The sequence below is a fragment of the Corvus brachyrhynchos genome, unplaced genomic scaffold (genome assembly GCF_000691975.1).
Source record: "Corvus brachyrhynchos isolate BGI_N302 unplaced genomic scaffold, ASM69197v1 scaffold142, whole genome shotgun sequence".
Lineage (NCBI taxonomy): Eukaryota > Metazoa > Chordata > Aves > Passeriformes > Corvidae > Corvus > Corvus brachyrhynchos.
Window position 1 is genome coordinate 10,697,243 of NW_008237226.1, and position 8,539 is coordinate 10,705,781.

An 8,539-nucleotide genomic window follows, 5' to 3' on the forward strand; every position below is an offset into this window, starting at 1 on the left:
AAAAAACTTCAAGAGTGGACCCTTGAAAGCAGTTGCGGGAAAAGCTGCAAGTCGGGGGAAAGGACTCACACGCAGGCAGAGAGATTACTCTTCCTAAATGGACTGAACAATATTTGGAAGTGGGCAGCTGTCTCGTTGTGGTAATGTGTTCATAGCATGAGCAAGAGAGACTCCTCTTCCTAAATGGACTGAACAAGGTTATTATGGCAGTGATAAACAGACTGAACATCTTAAGGGTTGTCTTTTTTACATTGTCAGTGGGAGAAGGGAGGAAGGTGGGGGGAGGGGAAGTGTTCTGAAGGTGTGGTATAATTTTTTTTTCCCCTCTTTTAGGTCTGTTAATAAACTTCTTTATATTCTTTCAAGTTTGGTGCCTGCTTTGCATTTCTCCTAATTCTTATCTCACAGCAGATAAACAATAATGAGTATTTTGGACCAAACCACTACACTGAATTGGTGTTTCCGCCCGGTTACAAACCAAACCCTCTACAGCAACATGTGGATTTTAGCACTGTTGTGGATGCAGTCTGTAACAAAAGACAGATTGGTGTGTAGTCTGAAGCATGAGTTTGTCTATGAGCAAATTCCTTTTGTCCTGAAGGGAGACTTTGCCAACTTCTAACCCTTAATTCAAGAGTTTCAGTCTCAAATCTAATAGCTACTGTGTTCTTTAACTTGTTCTGGTTTTTGTTTTGAAATTCACCTACTCTGTTAAGTCACAAGATAATAGTTGAAAAATCTGTTTTGTTTGTCATATCTAGCTAGACAGAGTTTTGTCAGCTTTTACTGAAAATTGTGAAGTGCCTTGAGACTTGTAATGTGACAGACTCCATTTGTGTTGTACTATATTAAAAAACTGTTGTTTTTAAAAAAAAAAAAAAAAAATCACATTTTTGTTCCAGATCTGCTTGAATGCTTTTTTAGCAGAAAGCAGACTAGAATTTTCTTAAACTTACTTTCTGGATTTAGAAGTCATAATTCATAAGTGTTCAGTGCTGTCAAAAGATGTGCATGTTCCAGGAAGAATGAGTTTTCCCGAATGTGTCTCTGCCTCCAATGGGTGCTGTAGAAATATACTGTACGTGAGAACAGGTAAAAACCAAGGGGATTATGAGTTTTGGGAGGGAGATAGGAGATGATTGTGAGATCTGTTAACTGAGGGGTAGCATATTAGAATAGAGGAACAAACTCAGTTTAGGAAATAAGACTGGGAAATTATCTGGGTCTGCTCTTTTTTCTACTGTGGTTTTGTTGTTATGTAGGGTATTTAGTTTTGGAGTAGATTATGCTTGATTTCAGTACTTTGTCAAAGGGTACAATTTAACATAAATGTGCTGTACTGTGTATATATACTTTGCTCTGTGTATGTATATTTCACTTTGCATGATGAAGCTACATCAAGTTTCTGTATTCATTTCTGCAATATTCAGAAACAATTTTTCATAGCTTAAAATCACTAACCTCAGAAAACTAAAAAAAAAAACAAACCCAAAATCCCACACCAGACTGACAGTTGTCAACTTTTACTTTCAACTTTCTCAAAGAGATTATTCAATTTTTTTCCTGAAAACCAGGCTTTTAATTCCTGTAATTTTCATTCAGTTCAAAATAACTTGTCAAAATTACTCATCTTCAGACTGCTGGAGTCTTAGACTAGAAACATTTTTGCATTATTATTCTGTGAAACCTTGTAGGATAAAGATTCTGTACACTCACATGAAATCCAACCCAAAAAGACAGTTTCTGTAATTTGCTAATTTCTTAATAGTAGGATTCTTTACTTAGATTAAATAATTTTAAATTCTTTTTGAAATAAGGCTTAAGGACTAGGGAAAAAGAAAAGAACATTATTTTTAAAAATAATACAGTGTTTAATTTGGTGCACTAAAAAAAATGATTCTGGCAAGTTTTAAAATACAGAAAGAAGCAAATTCATCAGCAAAAGGAAACATTTGCAAACTTTGTTTAAAGATAATTCTGAAAGGAAGAATATAGAAAAAAGTGAATGCCATAATCTGAATATTTCAAATAATAGGCAAGAGAAAAGTAAACTATAACATTATGTTATATAGTATTAATAGATCTTGGATTATATGCTTTCCCTTCATGTTTTTTAAAATTAGAGTAAGAGTGTACCAGATTGCTTCCAAAAATCCACCCAGAGTTAAGACTCTCTTCCTGAGACCATTTTGGGAATCATGAACTAAATATTAGTGTAGCCTTAGCATTGAGCTAATTTCTTACGTTTGTTTGGACCCTTGCTTCTAATATCAAATCTAATACTCTACATAAAAGTGAACATTGGAATGTTGCAATTGCTTGATTTTGTAATTTTATCTGGCTGGTCAAGCCAGATGAAAACAACTGGGTTTTGTGCAGCTGCCTTAAGCCTTGGCTGCTGAGAATGGCAAAACCGTTTTCCACTCGCTGAGATGAACCAGTGTCATAGGAGAAGGAGGAGTAGAAGAAGTTCATCAGGACAAGATCATTTCTTTGTGGATTAAAATTGTGCTGTGATGTACTGCCATGCTTAGGAGGGTTATGCCTTGCTTGAATTTCAGTTTTTAGCTTTAAATGGTTTTCAGATCAATTGCTGAAACTTCGACTGTGTTCATCTTTCAAAGCACTCTGTATCCCAGCTCTCGGAAATATATTTTACTATCCAAACATTTCAATTGCATCAGTCTAGGTCTGTTTTCAGGAATTTCTTTTGTACATGCAATTTTTACATGAGTAGAGAAAGGTATTCATGTGTCTGTGAAAACACATCAGTCCTGCATTTTTTAAAATACTCCGGACAATTTTTCTGTCCTAATTATCACAATGCCAATGGCTAAGCAGGATATTCAGAAATGTGTAAATCTGTAGTCCAGTTTACCCTGCTTTGGTGTGAACTAAACTAACTAGAAACTGGTGTTCGTGGCATTAAATACTTGAAAATTTTCCCCTGGGTATTTGACTTTACTCTTTCTGGCTTGAGGCTTTCCTATGTTCTCTTAGCTTTCCAGAAAATACATGACTGAAATCAGTATGAGCTTTTCACTTGCCTTCTTGGCTTAAGCACAAATAGCAGTAGGTAAGTAGGTGGGTTGGCATGTAAACATTTATTTTGGGGATGCTTTGCAGTCCATGTGAGCTAGGAATATTTTGCACTTGAATGCTTGCTTTCTTTTTTTTTTTTTTTTAATCCCATGGCTTCATTTGGAAGTTTAAATAAAGTGTGTGTGAGAAAGTAATCACACAAAGTTTAGTCTGAATATCTGTGTACTATTAGGTTAACTGAAGAGACGTGGTTGTTTTGTATGAACCTACTATACGGTCTTGTTCTTATTGCACAGAGAGAGATCTCTTGAGAGCCACATAGGTGTTATACAATATTGATTCCTTTGGGGTTTTTTTAGTTTTTTTCCAACAAAAGTAAGATTTTTTTGGTGTGAAGAATCAAAATTCCCTGAACAAAACAAGCTGCTGTCCTACTGGGCTTAAAAGAGAAAATCTCTATCAATATGGAAATCCTACCAAGAGTTTCCCTTGCACAAAGAAAAGGAAAAGTAAATCCTTTGTGAGAAAAAATTTGTTGATAAAAATGGAATGTGCCAAAGCCTGGAAACTAACATTACAAAGCATGCACCTGGAAATACGAAGAAAGGTAGTTGTACAATACTAATTCAAAAGTTTGGTTTCAACCGTGAAGAAAATCTATTTAGTAGTGAAAGCTTTTTCTTAACATATAGTGCTGCCAGACTACATAAGGTTAAGAACTCTTCGAAGTATCCGATATATTCCAGTAATTGGGATGCAGTGGTGGTGAGTCTCATTCTTTATAGCACTTCCTCACTTAACATTTTGAAATGTTAACTCTTACTGTTAATAACTTTGGACTATATTTTTCATGCCTTCAAGTATAGGGTACGTCTTTACAAAGGTGTTGCTGGTGAGAAGGCTATTTGCAAAGGATGTGGTTATTGTATGTAAAATCTCAGAATGGACAAAATTGCTTGCCAAATCTAAAGTATTAGACTGTCTTGGAGATGAGTTAACTTAGGCTAGACATCACACTGACATAGTTCAGAAGCAGCACAAGAAGGAGGCTTTCCCGTATTATGCCATGTGAATGTAGCCTGGGATTGTAATGGAAACAGTTGTATCTTTGTGAAATTTTAATTCTGCATTCTAAATGTGCAAATTGCAACACACCTGAATTGTTTACCTTTCGATTTTCCCACTTTTCCCCCTATATGTGCAACAAAACTGGTAATTAAAATGCTCTTATTTACCTTTCGATTTTCCCACTTTTCCCCCTATGTGCAACAAAACTGGTAATTAAAATGCTCTTAATTTCCACTGTTTTTAGATACAGGGGTAGATTGAGGCCTGTGAAAACCATAAGCAAAATTTAACTTTGCACCCTCAAGGCTGAGGGAGAGGAAGCTTTTTTTTTGTCTTTCTCAGTGACAGAAAATGTCAGGACCCTTGAGCTTGTTGCCCTGTCCTAGGGTCTGGGTGCCTGGGCTCAGTGCCAGTTTTGATAATGCAGTTAATCAGTTTTGTGGAGTGATAGTGAATCTGGAAGCCTTGCTTTGATGTGGAAGGAAGGTGAGGTAGGTTGGATGGTTGGTTGGTTCTCAAGGAGTCTTTCAGGCATCATTCCTCTTCGTTGATGGCCATTCCTTTCAGTGGCTGTACTGGCCTGGCATCAATGTGCACCAGCTTCTCAGAGTGCAGAATGCCTTTGGGGTCTGATCAAGAATTAAGGCACTCAAATTGCTTGAATTAGAGCAATCAAAGGGTTTTGGTATTTTAAGCAGTGGGAGTTAGTGTCCCTGTATATTGTGTCTTGGTTTCCCTGGGACTGAAGAAACATAAAGATTGTGAGGCATGGAGGTAATTCAGAAAGGGGTGCCATATGATAACAGATAAAAAGTCTGTAGGTCCTTGCTCAGGAATGGTGTTGGGTGATGGGTCAGAAAGTATTCTTTTGACACTGATAATATTTTAGATTTTATAATGCCATTAGCATGTGATCACCGGCTAGCAGTCCTGAAATTAGCAATATTTTTTGAATGGACAAACCCCTATAAAATAGATCAAATGTTTAAAAAAAAAATCCTGATGATATTTTTTTCTAGATATTCAATCGCAGAAAATCAGACCTTTCTAAACACAAAATAATTATCAATGTCAGTTTTTAATTCTTAAGCATCCCAAACTCAAGGGCTGAATTCTACATACATTACTTCCCTAAAAATAAACAGAACAAACTAACAGATTTTTAAGCTCTAAGAAATGCTCTAAAAATGTCTGTCTTCTATTTGTGTTTTGCATTCCGATAGGTTAATATAGCCAAACTGATTTTCCTCCTGATGTTCTGTTAACTGAATTTCCTCTGAGGCACTATGATTTGGGTATATGCTATATTTTATCCCAGAGTAGATTTTTATATGCAAACTATAACTCTCAGAAGCACACTCTGTTGACACCACTTCAAGTACAGTTGCACTGGCAGTAATATATCTGCATGGGAAGAATCCACTAAACAATAAAATTATGTAAATTAGACTATAGAAAGATTATGCATAAGCAAATGCCTAGATATAAGCTTAGCATCTCCTCTGTGGTTCATGGATTTTGTTAAAGTATGACAAACAATCCTGGCAGAAATCACAAGAGAAATTAAGATCAAAGCCTAAACATAAACTAAAAGAAATGAAGTATTTGATCAATTAACAATGTACTTCGCTGCCAGCCTGCAGTCATAAACCAAAGAGGAAATCACATTAGGCTGCTTTTATAATCAGGAATAGAAATGGCACTTATGGATAAAAAGAGAAAAACTCATTACGTTTATCTCTGTATTGTTTTTTAATTGTTTTTTCCCCCCCATCATTGTTATTTCTCATCATTCATATTCAGATTAGATACCTAATTTTAGATGAGCAACCAAGTGTGTAATAAATGCATGAATTCCATTTGGTTTAAATATCCCCATCTAATTACCCTGTGCTTTTGTTATCAATCTCAGATGTTAACAGTCTAATGGCAAAAGGGGTTTTTAGTAATTAAATTGTTAGTAGAATTATTGTAAAGCACATTGACATACCAAACACACTGAATCATAACTATAAATAGTCTGTAAAGGCTCTCAGTAGGAGCGAGATTAAAAAGCAAAAGAATAGTAATCTAATATTATATTTCATATCCTCTCCCTGTATTTGAAACTGCCTTATTCTTGTCTTCAGCATTGTTTACCATTTTATGGGGTATTGAACTTTACCTATTCTGAATTTTTTTAGCATCTCTTAGATGCTGAAGAATAGGAAGGTCCTGCTGGAAATCACGTTGTAGAGCACAGAAGACACTTTTCCATTTGCTCCTGTAAACCAGCACTGAAATAGTGGTAAATGCAAGTACTAAGTGACAGTTGCTTTCACAATATTGTTTTTTTTTCTTCTCACAGAAGATATTTAATTGAAAGAAAGATGTGGGAAGCTATGCTATTGAAAGGACAGCCATGGTGTCCTTTCATGTAGGCTGGTAATGTCAGTATGTGTTTTTGAATGAGATGTGTGGAGTTGCACCCAGTTATAAACCGTTGTATTGATTTCCATAGCAGCAGGGGACAAGAATGTTCCTTCTCATCTTCAGAATGAATATAGTGAGTTGAGTTGTGTCTTAGTTTTTCAAGTAGGAGGTGTAAGGAAGGAAAAAATAAATGTCTTCAGGGCAATGTAATTAGGAAGATTTTTTTCTCCCCTCTGCTAGGCTGCAGGCAGCTCTTCTGCTTTTCCTGCAGTTAAAAACAAAGGAGAGGAAGAGAGACAAAGGGTAAACTTCCAGTGCCCATGGTTCAAAGAGTGATAAAAAGTCACTTCCCCATCTGCTGCTGGTCCTTTGCTGTGTAAAAGTTCTGTAGGTGAAACTGTATGTCTTCATGAAGTGCAGTCTTGCGGCTGACATTTCATTCTCCATGCCTTCCCTATCCTGCCACTGCCTCCCCCCATGCCTCTTCTTTGCACACCTTTTTCTCCCAGGACTATATTGTTCTCACATCCCTTGCCCTGACTGCCCTTCCTTGCCCTGACCTTGGTCAGTGCACTGCCAGTGGCGTTGCAGGGTAGCCCAAGTCAGAAAGCCCAGCTTAGCTTCAGATCTGTTAGGAGAGGTTACTGCTGGGGCTGGGTGCTGCTGGATGAGAACTGATGGTGTAAATCCTGTGAGGCCCAGAAATATGCTGGTGGTTGAGTAAAACAGATAAGCTGAGGAACTTTGCCAAAACAGGGGAGGGAGGGGAGGGGAGGAAAGGCCAGGATCTGAAGATACTAGGCTGAATGGCAAGTCTGGATAGACTAATGGTTTGATTTTTGGGATAGCAAGGAATTTTCCTCTGAGTCATATTGGCAGGAACTAAGGCAGTTCTTTTTCCTTCCTTTACAGCATAGAGTCTTGTTAATTTGCAAGGGTGGCCAAGTTTGCTTTACCTAACAAAATTTCTTCAAGGCTACTGCAAGTCCTTTTTTTGTTTTTTCTCCTTTCCTCTCTGTTTCTTGCTCTCCCTCTATCTTTTTCTTCCACTGGCTTCTTTTCAGTGTACTGCCACTTTTGAGGGTCATGGGTCTATCCTGTGAAAACTCTGACGCTTGTTCTAAATATTTTGAGGAAAATTCTGGAAATATTTTGAAGTAATTAGATTTTCTTTTTGTTTTTTTTGGTGTGCTGAAGGGTTGGAATTGGTTTGGGTGTGCACCTACCTGGAAATAAACTCCTGTTAAATCAGTCTTTTTAGTTGTGAAGAACTGCATCAAGCCACTCAGGGGTCTCTCTTGGATTCCTGTTAGCTACTTTTAGGCTGTTTCTTGCTCACTGCACCAATTTTGTGGTTTATCCTCTGAGGTGACTAATTTTTCCATGACCTGGAATGCTCTATAATGGGAGAAAAGGGACTTAACACTGTATTTTGCGTTTGAGCCTGTTTACTAGATAAAATTTAGCTGTTACAACATTAATTTTTTTTGAGTTAGTCCTTGAATTTGTGTTTTCTTAAGTGTATGTGTGAAGTGAAATCAGAGAGAGGATGCTACAGTACACATAGGAAATTAAAGGCCTTTGATTCTGAAGACTTTATTTCAAAAAGGAATGCAAGGGTTGAATTTTTGTCCCCTTTTTTTGTTCAATTAAAAAAATCTGGTTTATATGGTAGGAGTTGCTTCTGAGTGTGTAGGAAATGTACTATAGCAGACACCAAGGCATAAATCTGTCATAAATCCTAAAATCACAACTGCCGTTGACTATAATGCTCACTCCATATTTATTAAGTCTTTTATAGTTATATTTCCTAATTGTTCATCATGAATAAGGTTGCCACATCTTGTAGGGGTCACCTCAGTGCCTCTGTATCAGGAGATTCACTCACTTCAGTATCAGGAGATATGCAAGCGGAGTTAGACCATGTTCGTCAGTGGGCTTTGAAATCTAATTAGGCAGTTATAGCTTAAATTCCACAGCTCAAAATAAACGGAGCTCCATCTTTTCTGTGAGCTAT